Here is an 18,336-nt window from a genome sequence, read left to right as displayed (position 1 = left end):
TCTTTTATTAACCTATGCTGAGAGGGGCCAAACCAAATCATCTCCTACCATCTCATATAGAAGCTGATACTGCCGATGTCAAAGGAATATAAGAACATAAGAGAAGCCATGTTGGATCAGGCCAATGGTCCATCCAGTCCAATACTCTGTGTCACACAGTGGCCAAAATTTATACACACACACATATATGCACACTGTGGCTAATAGCCACTGATGGACCTCTGCTCCATATTTTTATTTAACCTCCTCTTGAAGCTGGCTATTCTTGTAGCTGCTACCACCTCCTGTGGCAGTGAATTCCACATGTTAATCACCCTTTGGGTGAAAAAGTACCTCTTTTTATCTGTTCTAACCCGACTGTTCAGCAATTTCATCGAATGCCCACAAGTTCTTGTATTGTGAGAAAGGGAAAGTACTTCTTTCTCTACCTTCTCCATCCCATGCATAATCTTGTAAACGTCTATCATGTCACCCCGCAGTCAACGTTTTTCCAAGCTAAAGAGCCCCAAGTGTTTTAACCTTTCTTCATAGGGAAAGTGTTCCAAACCTTTAATCATTCTAGTTGTCCTTTTCTGCACTTTTTCCAATGCTATAATATCCTTTTTGACGTGACCAGAATTGCACACAGTATGCCAAAGGAGACCGCACCATCGATTTATACAGGGGCATTATGCTACTGGCTGATTTGTTTGCAATTCCCTTCCTAATAATTCCCAGCATGGTGTTGGCCTTTTTTTTTGCAATCGCACAGTGTCTTGACATTTTCAGTGAGTTATCTACCACGACCCCAAGATCTCTCTCTTGGTCAGTCTCTGCCAGTTCACACCCCATCAACTGGTATTTGTAGCTGGGATTCTTGGCCCCAATGTGCATTACTTTGCACTTGGCCACATTGAACATCATCTGCCACGTTGACACCCACTCACCCAGCCTCAACAGATCCCTTTGGAGTTCCTCACAATCCTCTCTAGTTCTCACCACCCTGAACAATTTAGTGTCATCTGCAAACTTGGCCACTTCACGGCTTACTCTCAACTCCAAATCATTTATGAACAAGTTAAAGAGCATGGGACCCAGTACTGAGCCCTGTGGCACTCCACTGCTTACCGTCCTCCACAGTGAAGACTCCCCATTTATACTCTGCATCCTATTAATTAGCCAGTTTTTGATCCACAAGAGGACCTGTCCTTTTACTCCATGACTCTCGAGCTTACTAAGGAGCCTTTGATGAGGAACTTTACCAAAAGCTTTCTGGAAGTCAAGGTAAACAATATCTATCGGGTCTCCTTTGTCCACATGTTTGTTCACCCCCTTAAAGAAATGTAACAGGTTAGTGAGGCAAGATCTTTCCTTACAGAACCCATGCTGAGTCTTCCTCAATAATTCATGTTCATCAATATGCCTACTCATTCTGTCCTTGATAATGGTTTCTACTAACTTTCCCGATATTGAAGTCAGACTGGCTGGCCTGTAGTAGCCCAGATCTCCTATGGAACCCTTTTTAAAGATGGGGGTGACATTTGCTACCTTCCAGTCCTCAGGAACGGAGGCAGATTTCAATGAAAGATTACAAATTTTTTCATCAGAAGATCCACAAGTTCAACATTGAGTTCTTTCAGAGCTCTTGGATGTATGTCATATTAGTTTTTAATTTGTCTATCAGTTGTAGGACCTCCTCTCTTGTCACCTCAATCTGACTCAGGTCTTTCAACACCCCTTCCAATATAAGTGGTTCTAGAGCAAGCAAACACTTCTCATCTTCCACAGTGAAGACGGAGGCAAAAAATGCATTCAGCTTCTCAGCCATTTCCCTATCCTCCTTCAGTAATCCTTTGACCCCTTGGTCATCCAAGGACCCCACTGCCTCCCAGGCTGGTTTCCTGCTTCTAATTTATTTGAAGAAATTTTTATTGTTGGTCTTTATGTTTTTTGCAATATGCTCCTCATAGTCCCTTTTTGCCTGCCTGATCACAGTCTTGCATTTGATTTGCCACATCCTGTGTTCCCTTTTATTAATCTCATTTGAACTAGCTTTCCACCACTTAAAAGAGTCCTTCTTATCTTTTACAGTTTCCATTACTTTGTTTGTTAACCATGCAGGCCTCTTCTTATACCTTTTTGTGCCTTTCCTAACTTGCAGTATATATTGTATCTGAGCTTCTAGGATTGTAGTTTTAAATAGCCTCCAAGCTTCTGCAAGGGTTTTGACTATATTTACCTTTCCTTTCAGTTTCCTCTTCACATGCCTCCTCATCTCAGAGAATTTACCCCTTTTAAAGTTAAATGTGGTTGTGCTGGTCTTTTGGGGCAACTCTCTATTTATACAAACGGTGAAATCAATAACGTTATGGTCACTGCTCCCAAGTGGTGTGATCACTTTTACATCTCTCACCAAGTCTTGGGCATTACTTAGCACCAAATCCAGGATCGCCCCACCCCTGGTAGGTTCAGAGACCATCTGCTCCATAGCACAGTATCCTCACCAGAAGCTGACTAGGGTGATCTCTCTCTATCCTTACATCTTTCAGCATATTTGTCAGATTCCCTACCTATATTATAGCATCCTTCATTATTCCTGCCAACCTAGTAAGGGCCTTACCAAATAAAAACAGAGGAGGTGAAAAAAGGGTCCTATCCAAAACAATCTGATGCAACCCTCTCCTGAATTTCCATAACAGCTTCTAAATGGGTCATGGAATTCCACCTAGCCCTTCTTTGGGATGGGAAGGCAAAGAGATACCAATCAAAAGGCCTGGATGTGAGAGGCATAGCTGCCTTAACTACTAGCTCCTGTTTCTCCCGCCTTCTGGTCAAAATGCATGAGGCACATAATGATAGCCATCAAATTCAGCAACATAACTTTTCCAATATTTATCTAAGAGGGGCATGTCAAAACCTTTTCCAGTTTCCTACACAAGGCAGAAAGTGCTGTTATTCTATAATTCAGATTTGCTTTAGGCATAGAAGACTTTCCTACATTTTTGCCAGGTCAAACAAAGAACTAGCTGACACCATTTCAGACTGAATTTCTGAAATTGTCTTCAGCTTCATAGACTCATCATTTATGCTGTGCTAGAAGAAGCTAATCTTTCTGACATTATCAAGTACTTCCCTTTAAACTTTATATAATTCAATTACTTTTGTTCCATTAAAACATTTTTTCCTTGCTAGACTACATAAAACTAAGGTTTTGAAACCTTTTTACTTCAACCCTATCCTATAATCTAGGGATTAGCCTAATGCAATCATTCCATGTACCATTTTATTATAAAGAGAACTCTGAACATTAATATAATGAAACTGCAGAATGTTGAGTTCATCTTGCTGTAAAAAGCAGGATTTCTTTTTCATCACCTGCTAACTGCATAGCCCAGTAGTTGTCACTAGGATATAACAACTTCTTGTGGTATAAAAAGAATTTGGAAGCATTAGTCAACAAAACCAGCAAAACATAAGGACACGTTTTTATTTCAGTTCCCCAGGTATGGTTGAGGCCAGCATACACCCATCCACCCCAAATCCTGTGCAGAATGTATTTTATAAGGAACCACTTTTCTTCTTCCCAAGTATAATCAGACTTCACTATGTTATAAAGACTCTCACTGTTGATCAGTTTATTAACTGATTTGCCTTGATATATGAATTAATGCAAAGTACAAGTTCATCAATCCAGCTCTCCAACAGAGGCCAAGGTGCCATAAAACTTTAGGGATCCTTCTCACATTCCCCTCTTCCCTAGCAGGTGGTACAGCCTCTGCCAGAAGGTGTAAACCAGGCACCATCTGGCTGAAGGGCAAAGGAACTCCTACAGCAATCTAACAGACAGAATTCAGTAACTGAACAGTGGTCTTAACACTGCAGTAATCTAACAGTAAGAAAGGATTCAGATGTCACAATAAACCACTATTTATTTAAGCCATGGTTTATGATGCAAACTTGATTAATTTGCCTGTAATAAATCCTGGGTGATACAAACCCGTGTTTGTTAGCTCTTCCTTCTAGTAGGGAAAACATCCTCTCTGTACTGCGATTTCCGTGGTCAGGCAGTTGCAAGGGACAGTGCTACTCAACAACTGCATTCAGGCATTGTAGCAAACCACTATTAATGCAAGCTGTGGTTAGAAAACTGCCACAAGCCTCAGTCTGATATTCTCATTTGGTGCCAACCAACAGATTATAGCTAGTTGGATTCAGTAATTACTATTAACAAATGTTTGATCAGACCTTGACTTATCATGATGTCTGAATGCAGCCTTAAGACTCCATTCTGATAAGTAAAAATAAAGCATTTAAATAGAAACAGTATTTGTTGATTCAGCTTTACTGGGGTAAATAAAATATTTTCCTATATTAATCTTACACTTATGGGGAAAAAAACCAACAATTCTTGTGTTATTTTTCAACAAAAGTTATGTGATACAACTACTGTACAGTATAAGACTGTTGCATTGTACAGAGGAAAGATGTAGCTTCATGTTTTCAGAAATATATTTGATTCTGCTTTTCCCACACAATATATAAAACCACAAAACAAAGCTGACAGGTTGGTTCTCACAGGCTGGGTTTCCCCCCCCCACCTCTTTAGGGGGTTTCTTGCCTACCCAAATGTGCTGTGCATGACAGCTAATTTGGGTAATACAAATGATGCTACCTTATGAGCGTTATCTCAGTGGAATGCCAACTAGAGCATCTCTTTATATAAACAAGCACTTGAGTTTATTACCCATAATCCTATGGCACAGTCTCAGTGTTCTGAAAATACTGTACTCCAAATAGTTACCTGATTGACTATATAAGTACAACAACCAATTAATAGAACCGAAGGCTGTAATCCTATAGACAATCACAAGGTAAATAACGTTGAATTTATCAGGTTATTGGTGTGTAAAAATATATAAAATAATGCTACATGTCATTGTTCCATATATATATGTATTAGAATACACTATATAAAACAGTTGCAGTCCCAGTATGATACCAATAACTTCTGTTTTCATTGAAACAGGCACCCACCTCTGCTCCTAAAGCTATAACATTTGCAGTGCATTCTTTAACAGTGTCACTCTTCTTAAGCCACTGAAGTCAACGGTCTTAGAAGGGTATAACTCTGCTGAGGATTGCACTGTAAACGTTTGCAGTAGAAATCATTTGATAAAGCTTGACAGGTGATACAACATGTTATATTTTCTACTTCTGGTAACTCCTATTGATTTTCATCAATGGAGTCTCTTCCTATGTTTACAATTTGTGTCGCTGCCAGCAGGGCCACTGCCATTTTTACAGACCATTCTGTCTCAGTTAACTGTTACAGTCATCACAGTTCCAACACCATGGGTCTATAATCACAGCCCAGAGCATAATTTAGGCTTCAAAAGGGGACTGCACATGCCCATCGAGTCTCAATTTCTTTTTCTTTTTGGGCAGTAGATCAGCATACCATAACATTAACTACTATTGAAACTCTTTTAAGTTTAACAGATATTTCTTGTGCTCAGAAGCACAGGTGTGTATTCAGTTCTGTCCAAGCTGGAAAAAAAAATAGCTGGAAAATACCTTATCAGTATTTATCAGCTATTCTTTCAGCTCCCCACCCCCACCCCCCAAAAAAAATCTGGGAAAACAGGATAGCCATAGCTAAATGGTGTTTAAAGAGAGTGCACTCCCTTTAAATGTTGTTCCAGGTGAAGCTGCAGCTTCACAAATGCATAAAAAGGGACTGCGACAACTTTAAATCCCTTAGGTTCCATTTTAACCTATGGGGACCATTATTGTCAATTAACCTCATAGGCTATAATGGGGAATCTATCTATAATGGGGGGGGTATTCAGGGGTCTGTTTTTGAGGTAGAGGCACCAAATTTTCAACAAAGCTTCTGGTGTCTCTATTCAAAAGACTCCCCTAGTTTCAAAAAGATTGAACTAGCCCCCCACTCCCCCCAAAAAGATGTCCTCATCTTTTATTATTACTAATAGAGGGAAAACAGCAAAAAAGCAGGGACTCTGCAGTAGTAAGGGGCATTTTGCAGAACCAGTGACACTGTGGCAATGACAGCTCAACAAACCCAAGCAATGGTTCAGAACCCAGCATAGCCGGTGCATGTATAGAGTGCTGAGCAGTAGAAGTGTAAGTGTAATATATATATGCCTTTGTTGGGTTTGCACTCCCCTCCCCCTTGCTTGGATTTGTTGAGCTGGCATTATCACAGTAGCACTGGTTCTGCTGGGCACTCTGTACCTGCACTAGTTCTGCTGGGCTTGGAAAAATCTCCCACAGGTTCCACTCAAGAGATTCTCTGGTTTGACACCACCACACCACTGGAAACAATGGAGGATGGTGGCACCTTCTTAGCGATGCTATATAATTGGATCCCCTGGCCCAATCTTTTTGAAACTTGGGAGACCTTTTGAGGAAAGGCATCAGAAGCTATACGGAAGTTTTGGTGCTTCTACCCCCCAGACTCCTGGTTACCTCCAGATAGATTCCCCATTGACTATAATGGTCCAGCAAATCCAAACACCATCCTAGTATAGGAATTTGGGTTTTTGTGGAATTATTTGGGAAATTTTTTGGGGTCCAATCTGAATTTGAAAATCCCTTTTTTTGTGTACACTTCTAGTCAGAAGGTGCTCTTTTAAAGAGTTCTAAAACTTCTTTCATCACCCACAGTTATTCATGCCTTTCTCTGGATCATGCCTATGTTCTGTTAATATTAGTGTAATATCAATCCAGATTACAATAAATATATCCAACAGAAAAGGCTAACTTGTGAAAGACTAACAAGAAAGACTAACAAGACTAACTTGTGAAACAATTCTAGATACAGAATTTTCTTAAAACAGCAATCACAGAATCACTTGTCCACAAATGCTCTTTGTTACTCCAGTCATCTCAAGAGATGTTGAGACAATCAAACTGTGACTTTTATAAATTTCAGTGCAACATACCTCTCAACTGGAATATAATTTCTCAAGTGATTAACCACATTGGTACTAAAAAAAAAAAAGCTTCTTACCCTGAGTGTGTAGATTTTAATTTAATCCCAAATTCTCCACCCTGAGACCTAGGGAAAAAAATCAAAGTAGAATTCTTCAGTTATTAAAATATTAAGGAATAGGAAATAATGCCAGTAAGCACATTATGGATCAGTACTAGGGCAGTTAATAGGTCTAACATTGTAGAAACATAAGTGAAATTAAACTTCTTAACAGAATACTTGAAATATGACAGATTGTTAGGAAACAATATAATTGTCTTAAAATTGAGGTAATCATTCTTACTCTGTTTCTTACAAGGCACTCTAGTCCAGTTCTCTTCTCTTTGGGCAGACATATTATTCACTCCATTATACTTTTTCTAACATGAGTCTCATTGAAGTACAGTATGTATACTAGGGCAGCACAAAATATTGTCTTGTTTTGACATTAACTTTTGTTATAGGATGCTTTTTGATTCCTTGAAGAAAACTGTCACACCTGAGAAATTGCCTGGATTTTGCTTCTTTTTTGTGTGACTGTATAAACAGTCTCCAGGAGATCTGAAATTCGGGAGCTGTTTTAAAACAACTGAATGGTATGGCTTGCTGTAGACAAATCATTATATTTAGGGCTTTATAAAACCTAATCATGCATATTTTGAAATTCTGTTGGTATTAGTTACCTGGTTACATGTGTTTCTTTTCATAATTGTCTGGAATGCCTAATTTGTTTTACAGATATGTACTGAAATAATTTTACAAGTTCTATATGTAATCCAGCAGAACTCTAGCTACATAAATCTCTCTCCTAAATTATCTTTTCTAACTGGGGAATTGCAGGAATGGGGGATTCAGATCAGTAAATGATAGCACAGTTGTGGCTTGGCAAGCAATTATGAAAGCATTTTCAATATAATTGTCATGACTTCCCCCTTAACTTATGTAATGCTGCCATCAGGAATTTAATTCCAAACTCTTTAACATTCCATACTGAACTGTGCCCAAGCTCTAAGGCTTCTTCGTTGGACTATATGGCCATGAAGATTCTTATATTTTAAATCATAGGACTCCAGGTTAATATAAAACAAAATAAAACTTTAAGCATATTGATTTCAAGAATCAGCAGTGCTGTCAGAGGGCTATCTAGCCTATCTTTAAAAACCTCTAAAGAAGGAGAGCCTACCACTTTCTCAGGAAGCCTGTTCCACTGAGGTACTGCTTTAACTGCTAGGAAGTCCTTCCTAATGTTTAGCCAAAAACTCTTTTGATTTAATTTCACCCGATTGGTTCTTGTCTGACCTTCCTTCTGAGGCCTCAGAAAACAACTCTACACCATCTTCTATATGACAACCCTTCAGGTACTTGAAGATGGTGATCATATCAATTCTCAGTCATTTCCTCTTTGGGCTAAACATACCCAGGTCTTTCAACCTTTCCTCATAGGACTTGGTCTCCAGACCCTCACCATCCATCACCCTCCTCTGGACACATTCCAGCTTCTCTATATCCTTCTTAAAATGGGGTGCCCCGAACTGAACACAATACCCTAGGGCAGGGTTTCCCAAACTTTTCTTTCCTATAGCCTGGTTATTTTTACGCTTCTCCTTCGTGGCCCACTTCGGGGGTGGAGGCAGGACTTTGGGGGTGGAGCTGGGAGACAGGAATTATGTCATTTCCTGTGGTGTCACTTCCAGGTCAAGGGCCAAGTGATGTCACTTACAGGGCACACTGAACCAAAACTCCACCAAAACCAAAACTCCACCTTTTCCTGTGATGTCACTTTCAGGGCACCAAACCTGCCTCTTCTTCTAAAGTAACTTCAGAAAAATCTCTGAAACTCATGATGAGCCAAAATGGGGATAGAAAGTGGGTGGTCTGCAACTTTTTCATACATTCCCAGGGTCCTCTCTTTCCACCCTCACACCTGCATGCATCAATCTGTTTGTGTGTTCTTCTCCAGCTTGCAAGCACTTCTAATGCCCATGTTCAATTGCCTGCACCACTACACACTCCTTCCTCAACAGCACTGGCCAGTGTATGCAGTTGGAAGTGCTGTTGCCATTGCCATCAGAAATGCCAGTGCTGTGTACCACCCACACTGGGCTCTGGCAGCTGCTGTATCTCAAAATATGCTGACACATTTAGTAGGCCCTTCCTTCAGCTGCTACTACTGGAACCCTGCCTCAAGCTACAACCAAGCTTGCTTGGTTTCAAGAAAATCTTTTGACAGCTATTTTTCATACGTTTCTTTGACTGAAACACTAGGAAATTGCTGAGAAAGGTAGCAGAGAATTGTACTGCAATTAATGAATTAATTTCAAGTTATATAAAGTTCATACAAGTTTTTCTGCAGTTATCCCAAAAAGGATATTTATGAGGGGCTTGCAGCTTTTTACTGGCTGTGTTTTCCATGCCTTTAAAAGCAACCTGTTGTGCAGATATTTAGCCAGTGAACTTCTTTCATCCTTTTTAATATCTACAGGAGGAGTTTAATTTTGGTGTCAGACGGCTGTTAAAAGCAGGACCAGTAAAATGGTGCCGAGTTCATAGTACCATCACTTCCAGTGCTGTTGAGATATACAGCCGTAATCTCCAATAATCTCTTCCTGCCCCACACCTTTAACTCTCACTCACTCACACAGAAATCTCATAGAAAGGCCAGCTGGCTACAACTGGGGGTTCCAATTTTTCATTGACAGAGCTCCTATGTCTGCAACAACAGTATGATGGAAGGAAAGGGGGGAAAAAGACACGGAAAGAAAGAACATAGGAACATAAGAGAAGCCATGTTGGATCAGACCAGTGGACCATCCAGTCCAAAATTCTCTCATACAATGCCCAAAAAGTACCAGAATGTCCACCATTGGGCCAGGGCATTAGAAGCCCTCCCACTATTGCTTCCCCCCACCCCCAGCACCAAGAATACAGACAGAGCATCTCTTGCAGACAGAAAAAGAAAGAAGGGGGGACAAAGGGGAAAAAAGCCTTACTCACCATCAGATTACCACAGCCAGCAACAATTCTGCCCAGGGGTCGTTTGGTAAAATAAATAGCTACTAGAATGCCCACTCCCCGCCCCGCCCCCCAGCTGAAAAAAACACACACTCCTTCTCTGCCGCCCAGGCCTCCTGGGAGATCTTCCCAAAAGAACATACTGCAAGGCACATGAAAGCTCATACCTTAAAGAACACTTCATGGGTCTAAAGTGCCAGCGGACACCAGCTTTTCTCTCAAACACTAGGAGGGGGGGAGAAGGAAGGAGAGGCAGCCCAGCTCCTCTCTGCACAACACAGAGACAGGGGAAGGAAAGAAGCCAAACAGACCTTAGACTTTGCAGCCTGTGCCAGTCTTCAAGGCTAGCTTTTCTCTGCACAACACAGAGACAAGGGAAAGAAGGAAGCCAAATGGAGCTCAGGCTTTGCAGCCTGTGTCAGTCTTCAAGGCTAGCTTTTCTCTGCACAACAGAGAAATGGTGGAAGGAAGGAAGCAGAGCATAGGTCATGCTTTGCTGGGAGCGGGGCTAGCTTTGGCTTTTCTTGTGACCCGGTAGTGAGGCTTCCATGGCCCAGTACTGGGTCCCGACCCTGCAAATGGGAAACAATAATAATAATAATAATAATAAATTTTTATTTGTACCCCGCCCTCCCCTGCCGAAGCAGGCTCAGGGCGGCTAACAATACGGTGCCCAATGGTGCACCAACAATAAAACAGTTACATTGGAAACATTAAATTAAACATTAAATTAACCTTAAAAGCCTGAATTAAAACAATTAACTAAAACATATGCTCTACGGTGATGTCTAGCCAGGAAAGAGTAGTGATACTTCATATGATTTAAACACTTCTGTTGATTATAGACCCTAGGCATTTCATTGTTATAGAATCTTTAAATTGTTTGACATTAAGCTTCATTTATCTTTTTTGTTTCCTCTTGGATCTTCTTTGTGTTCATTTCCTTGCTCCTCTCAGTTCTTTTTTTTTTCAATGCTCCCTTAACCTCTAAATTCTCTCTTTATTCTACTACTGCTTCTCCTTCTGAAATCCAGAACTACTCTTCCATTCCTTGCCAGGTCTCTCTTGCAGATCCCTTCTGCTGGAACTCTCTGCCCCTTGATAAAATTTATTTATTTGTTTAATCAAATTTATATCCCGCCCTCCCCTGATGGGCTCAGGGTGGCTAACAACAAATAAAAACAACATAAAGTATTAAAACAAATAAATAATAAAATATACAATAAAATCATTTCTATTATATAGTCATTAAAAGTCCAAGATGCATGTTGATGTTCTAATGGCTTGTTCCTTTCCATGTCCTTGTTTAAATGTCTCCTTGAAACTCACCTTTTCACTTACCTAGATTGCCGCCCTCTTCTCCATTTATTTTCTCTTTACAATATCCTTCTCTTTCATACACTGCCATTTAAAATTGTAAGCATGAAGGCAGGGTCTATCTTGGTTTTAATAAAAGCATATAGCTAGGTAACTGCTTTAAAAATAATAGTGAACTTTCATGCTACACATTAATCCCCTAGAGATTAACCCACACACCACTCCCATTATACTGGAAGTAGGAATGAATTATTCTAGGAGTAATTCAGTAAAGTAACCTGGATGGCTCAGACCACCTTTGCATCACACTGCGGAGGAGGGACACAAATACAACCAGTCATAACACAAATGAAGATATATTCTTTGTACAGAGTAATGTTGTTCCAGAGGCAATAAAAATGTATGTTTTTGTTGGTGAGGGAGAGTCTTAAAAAGACCCTAGGTAAACAGATAACTGAAACAAGCGATCTCTACAGTACTATGAGGGGAAAAACACCAAAACTACAGGTGCAAAGTGAGACAGCAATCATTTCTAAGGAGCACTAAAAAGTGACAAGATATGTCAACTTTATGACACAACCTGATGTATCCCTCCTGAGTTCTTGCTGTTTGCTTGGTTATAAGAGGAAACATTTCTTCTGTTTCCAGAGGTATATCAGTGAGTAAAGAAAAAACAAACCTCTTATTTGAAAGTCAGTTTGTCATGCATTTTGAAACAACAATTAAAACACCTGAAAACTGTATTATAGTAAATAATACCCCTTAAGTAATAGCCCTAGCAACCAGATGCCTGAGTAATAAGGCATGTTCAGACCCTGATCTCCATCCCAATTTTTACTACTTTTATTGGGGGGGGGGGGGTTACTTTCCTATGCATTCCTCAAATGTGGAAGAAATGCCGAATGTGCTGTCAGTGGTCACTCTATAACACCACTTTAGGTGTCAAAATGCAGATACTTGTCTAGATATTTTATAAAAAGGTAAAGGTAGTCCCCTGTGATACCCCCATATTTAGAAACTTGCTTTATCTGACTCAGTGAAATATGTGTAAACATCAGGTGCAATTCATTCATACTGTGAGAACAGTTCCCTTTAACAACTTGATTGCTGGCAACACATCCTCCCCTCACCCCCCCAAAAAGAGGAAGTTCATCCTTAATTGCTGTTCCATATACTCAGCTGCCAATTTCAGACTTCTTCAAGCTGCTTCCAGTGGTGCTGGAGCTTGGGCATGTTTGCCCCAGAAAATACTCCCAATGCAGTGAAGTTAATGATCTGTATCCAGTAGTATATTACCACATACAGTCTATATGTTAAAGGTTATGTGATTTTTTTTTTATGATTTTCTCTAGAATTATAAATATGTCAGGACTTCTGTTAAAATGTAGAACGTACTACAATAGCAAGAAAGATAATTAAAAAGCTTATGTTTTTACTTGCTATGACATAATATAAACATGAAGTGTACATTATTACAAAAAGAACTCCAACAAAGTCCTTAAAATAGTATGATATTCATATGCACTGGTATTTAATCTAATTTAATTTTTCAATTTATACCCCACCCTATCCCGCAAGTGGGCTCATGGCAGCTTACAACATTAAAACAAAATTAAAATGAATCACTTCAAAAACATCACCACCACAGAAATGGCAATCAGATTCAAGAGCAGTAATCAGTACAACAAACCACACAATTGTGTACGCTGGAACACAGCTTGAGCATCTTGATGGTAGGGTGCTGTGTGCTGGGGGATCGATGACTTCATAGGACGCCCACTGGATTAAGTAAAAGTCTGGTGGAAGAGCTCCATCTTATAGGCCCTGTGGAACTTGGATAGGTCCCACAGGGCCCGAATCTCCAACAGGAGATCATTCTACCAGGTAGGGGCCCGGACTGAAGAGGCCCTGGCCCTTGTCAAAGTCAGACAGGCGTCCTTAGGCCCAGGGATCACAAGAAGATGTTGTGTAGCTGACTACAGTGTGTGTGTGGGGGGGGCGCTCCTATGGGGAGAGGCAGTCCCAAAGATATGCAGACCCCAGGACATAAAGGGCCTTAAAGGTAAGGACCAACACTTTGAAATGGATCCGGTACTTAGTGGGTAGCCAGTGCAGTTCGCACAGCAGCGGATGCATCCACATCCAGATAGACCTCGATGCCAACAACTGGGCTGCTGGATTCTGCACCTGCTGGAGTTTCCAGAGCAGGACCAAGGGTAGCCCCACATAGAGAGAGTTACAATAATCCAATCTGGAGGTGACCGTTGCATGAATCACTGTTGCTAGATCATGGGAGACGAGGTAGGAGACCAACTGCTGGGGCTACCTCAGATGGAAAAAGGAGACCCTTGCAGTGGCAGCAACCTGGGCCTCTGTAGATAAAGAGGCATCCAGGAGTAATCCCAAGTTCTTCACCTCTGTCGATAGGACTAATTGAGTTCCATCAAATGCTGGGAGCCTAATCCCACTTCCTGCCCCCCTGCCCTGACCCAGACATAGGATTTCCATCTTTGATGGATTTAACTTCAGTTGGCTCTGATGCAACAATCAGCTACGGCTTGTAATGCCTCACTCAGTTCATCAGGGGCAGAGTCCGAACAGCTATCAATAAACAGATAAAGCTGGGTGTCATCAGGATACTGGTGACAACCCAGCCTATATTTCTGGACCATCTGGGCAAGGGGGGTGCATATTTGACTATGAAAACAAGGGATTTTGTCTTTACTGAGACCAAAGGGTTTTTGTTTTGCTGTTCTGCATTCTAATCATAAATACAGGACATATGTAGATGGGTGTGTGGAAACCAGTTATCCAAAGTGTCTGTTTCAGCAGCAATTCTTATCTTAGTCTGGATACCCACACTGTCACCAGGCCTCAGATTCAGTGGGAGCTCACAGAAGCACAGCTCCTGAACCTTTCTGAGAGTTCCTCTTCCTCCTTCTGAGAGTTCCACCTCCTTGTCCATTGAATAGTATGTGCAGCTGCATAACAATCCCTGGATGAGTTCTACCACCTATTTTTCTATAAAATGACTCCTGACTGTGACTATTGCTATGCTTACAGATGTCTTATGGTTTTGCCACCTTTTTCTTGCCAGAAGCCGTATGCCATTAAAAACCTGTGTTACCAAAAGAAATTCAGTATCTGCAGCTTTTCACATGCAAAAAAAAAGTCAAGAAGCTAAAATGAGCAGCATTGGAAAGACATTTCATAGGCCAAAGTTTTTCACACTAAGGAGTTGTGACTGTCTTGCAGTTGAGTTGTGATGCTAGGAGGAGGATAAAGCAGGGACGTCTTAACAGAATTATGGGCCCAGGGCAAAGCAGTGTACTGGGCCCCTATGACAACTACTCACAGGAATAAAAATGTAAATGGTCGATAAATGGTTGACCTATACAAAGGATCTTTGCGTGGTCGATAAATGGTTGACCTATACAAAGGATCTTTGCATTAGCTGATCTGAAATTCATGCATTTTGTTTTGGGTGGGGGAAACAGCATACAAAGGATCTTTGTATAGGTCTACAAGACTACAATCAACATTTTCTCAACTTGCACAAATAAAAAGCTTATCCATTCATATATTCACAAACTATCAATACCTGGTTATTAGTACTGCATCATACACAGATTAGTATGGCAGCCCTATGCTCATGGGGATCACGGGCAAGTGCCTATCAGGCCTGTGCGTTAAGACAGCCCTGTGATAAAGAATGCAGTGAATGGAGGAAGGCAGCTCTGGGAATTGGAATGTGTCTCCTCATCAGGTGTGAACTGACCATGCAATACAGCCTGTTGCTTATGTACACTAAAATAAAAAAGTAAAATATAAACTTGCTAAGCATTAACTGATGTGAAATTCATGCATTTTGTGTTGGGTGGGGGAAACAGCATTGGTCTTAAAAGGAATAGTAAGTTTAAAAGTGGATCCCACTTCAAAAAGTTTGAGAACTGCTGTATTTTATACATAGGCACTGTGAAAACAGGTATCGAACCTATGAAAATTATGTTGCCAGAATAGATAGATGCTTCAGTCAGGATGAAATCTTAACTGCATTATTCTCTGAGGAATTTTAAGAAAAGTGAAAAGATTAACAGCAACATTTCTCATTTTCTGTGGGGACATATGCTATAAATGGTTTGTTATACAAAAATACAAAAATACAAAATATTGTGCACAAATACTCTTAACTGGTGTAAATAAAGTTCTATTATAATGAAATGAACAGCCTACAACAGTGGGCATACATTCATACAGTATAAATAGAAATAGAAAACAACAGTCTCAAAACAATATTCCAAGGAGGACCCCACACAGTCACAGAGTTTTCAAAATGAGTACAATGACTCAAAAATAAAGTTCCACAGGAGTCCCTCCGTTGTTTGTTGACTTCTGAAGGACAAATTCTAGCCTTCACGCAAACCCCGGATTTGATTGCGTTCCGCTGCTCCTGCAGCTTCCTCGTAAGTCAACTGTAAACAACAAAAGTGACCGATAAAAACCACCCTAAACCAAAGTGATTTTAACAAAAACATACAGATACAGTAGGTAAAACAACCTGAAAAATCCAGCCAAGTTCTTTCTCAAACGCCCATTTTGATATCTTAATTTGCAGCTTGGGCTGCCAGAGCCCACGGCTTTTTTAAAGGGACGGACACAGCTGTTGTTGTTTAACCATTTAAAAGAGACCACACCACACTCTCCAACATACCCAAGAAACACCAAACATTATATATAACAAGAGAAATCATTGTGTTGGTTAAGGCCAGAGGGTTCAATGGTGTTTAAACGATGTATCCACCGTGCCTCTTTTTGTAACATGGTCCTTTGTAAATCACCACCTCTACTATCACCAATTTTCTGAATCACAAAGAATTTTAAGGCTTCTAAGTTATGATCAGTCTCAGTAAAATGTTGAAGGAGAGGAACACCAGGAACTTGATGGCGAACCCTTGAGATGTGTTCCAGAACACGTGTCTTAATAGCCCTACGGGAACATCCTATGTACATTTTAGAGCAATCTCCACAGACCAGGGCATAGATGACCCCTTTAGAGTCACAATTAGTGAAACCTGTCAATTTAATGGTTGTTTGGGATCTAGGATCCACATACTCTTTTATTTGTAGAGAGTACTTGCACGCTTTGCAACCCTTGCAACGGAAATGACCAGGGGGCAATCGAGAAGACGTCTGTGCAGTATTCAAATCCGTATGTACCAAATAGTCCCTTAGATTCCTAGATCTACGGAAACCAATTATAGGTGGGGAGGCACATCCTGCAATGCTGGAAACAATACCCCAATGGCGCAAAATGATGTTTTTAATCGCTAATGCCTTCGGAGTATATTGTAATGAACAAAATAATCTTTGATTTTCCCTAGCCTCTCCATTCTGTTTGTTCGTACGCTGAAGCATAAGGGAACGTCCTAAAATGTACATAGGATGTTCCCGTAGGGTTCGCCATCAAGTTCCTGGTGTTCCTCTCCTTCAACATTTTACTGAGACTGATCATAACTTAGAAGCCTTAAAATTCTTTGTGATTCAGAAAATTGGTGATAGTAGAGGTGGTGATTTACAAAGGACCATGTTACAAAAAGAGGCACGGTGGATACATCGTTTAAACACCATTGAACCCTCTGGCCTTAACCAACACAATGATTTCTCTTGTTATATATAATGTTTGGTGTTTCTTGGGTATGTTGGAGAGTGTGGTGTGGTCTCTTTTAAATGGTTAAACAACAACAGCTGTGTCCGTCCCTTTAAAAAAGCCGTGGGCTCTGGCAGCCCAAGCTGCAAATTAAGATATCAAAATGGGCGTTTGAGAAAGAACTTGGCTGGATTTTTCAGGTTGTTTTACCTACTGTATCTGTATGTTTTTGTTAAAATCACTTTGGTTTAGGGTGGTTTTTATCGGTCACTTTTGTTGTTTACAGTTGACTTACGAGGAAGCTGCAGGAGCAGCGGAACGCAATCAAATCCGGGGTTTGCGTGAAGGCTAGAATTTGTCCTTCAGAAGTCAACAAACAACGGAGGGACTCCTGTGGAACTTTATTTTTGAGTCATTGTACTCATTTTGAAAACTCTGTGACTGTGTGGGGTCCTCCTTGGAATATTGTTTTGAGACTGTTGTTTTCTATTTCTATTTATACTGTATGAATGTATGCCCACTGTTGTAGGCTGTTCATTTCATTATAATAGAACTTTATTTACACCAGTTAAGAGTATTTGTGCACAATATTTTGTATTTTTGTATTTTTGTATTTCATATATTGTGCTGCCACTGTTCTTTTGCATAAATGGTTTGTTGGCACTGCATTTTGTCTAAAGAAAAAAAATCAAAGTGAATTTGGTGAGTCTTCCTTAAGCAAAACATCGGAAAAATTACAAGAGATACAAAGCATTGGGGTATGTTTTCTGAATTATGTTCCTATCAGAAAATTGTTTCTCCAATCTAATATATTGGCCATGAATATGAACTTTTCTCAGAATTTCAGTTCTTTTCTGGAAAGACTCCCTCTCCCAAAGTCAGTTATTATTTAATTAGCACCCCACCTTAAGTCCTTTGAAATCCCTCAGAGTGATTGAGGACTTAATATGATGGAATCATACAAGCAGCAGATAATTAAAACAGAAAAAAACAGGGCAAGAATTAGCAACAATCAGGCTCAGATCAATAAACATAAATAATCAGCAAAAAAAAAAAAAGAAACAAAAAAGTTCTGAAACATCTTGTCCAAATTAACCAAAATATTCCTGTGGGAAAAGGGGTTTACCACCTATCTAAAATTCAGTAGCGAAGGGGCTGGATATTCCTTCCCTTTATAAACATGGCTTGAGTTTATTGAATGGATTAAGACAGAACTTTCAGCTAATTTCAGTAAATATTGATCTGCCCATTATACTATGAGGTTAGATCATCATTAAAACTTGAGGTTATTGCCAAATCTGGGAATTCATACCATGAGCTTTGGTAAAGACCTTCAGGATTCAGAGAGAATTCTGCTGTTTTATAGCTTGGCTTTTTTTTTGGGGGG

The 18,336-nt window shown here is 40.2% G+C and overlaps 1 protein-coding gene across 1 annotated transcript in view; it reads right to left on the bottom strand.

Annotated features, from left to right (window-relative positions):
• PTPRD (protein tyrosine phosphatase receptor type D) overlaps positions 1–18,336 on the bottom strand; it is a 1,753,725-nt gene that overhangs the window by 1,392,606 nt on the left and 342,783 nt on the right. The window contains exon 3 of the mRNA XM_060237318.1: positions 7,013–7,060. The gene's annotated coding sequence lies outside the window, so the exon portion shown is untranslated. The remainder of the gene's footprint in view (positions 1–7,012; positions 7,061–18,336) is intronic.

This window comes from Heteronotia binoei, chromosome 4 (genome assembly GCF_032191835.1).
Source record: "Heteronotia binoei isolate CCM8104 ecotype False Entrance Well chromosome 4, APGP_CSIRO_Hbin_v1, whole genome shotgun sequence".
Classification (NCBI taxonomy): Eukaryota; Metazoa; Chordata; class Lepidosauria; order Squamata; family Gekkonidae; genus Heteronotia; species Heteronotia binoei.
Note: the sequence above shows the minus strand (reverse complement) of the source record. Positions and strands in the feature narration are given on the sequence as shown.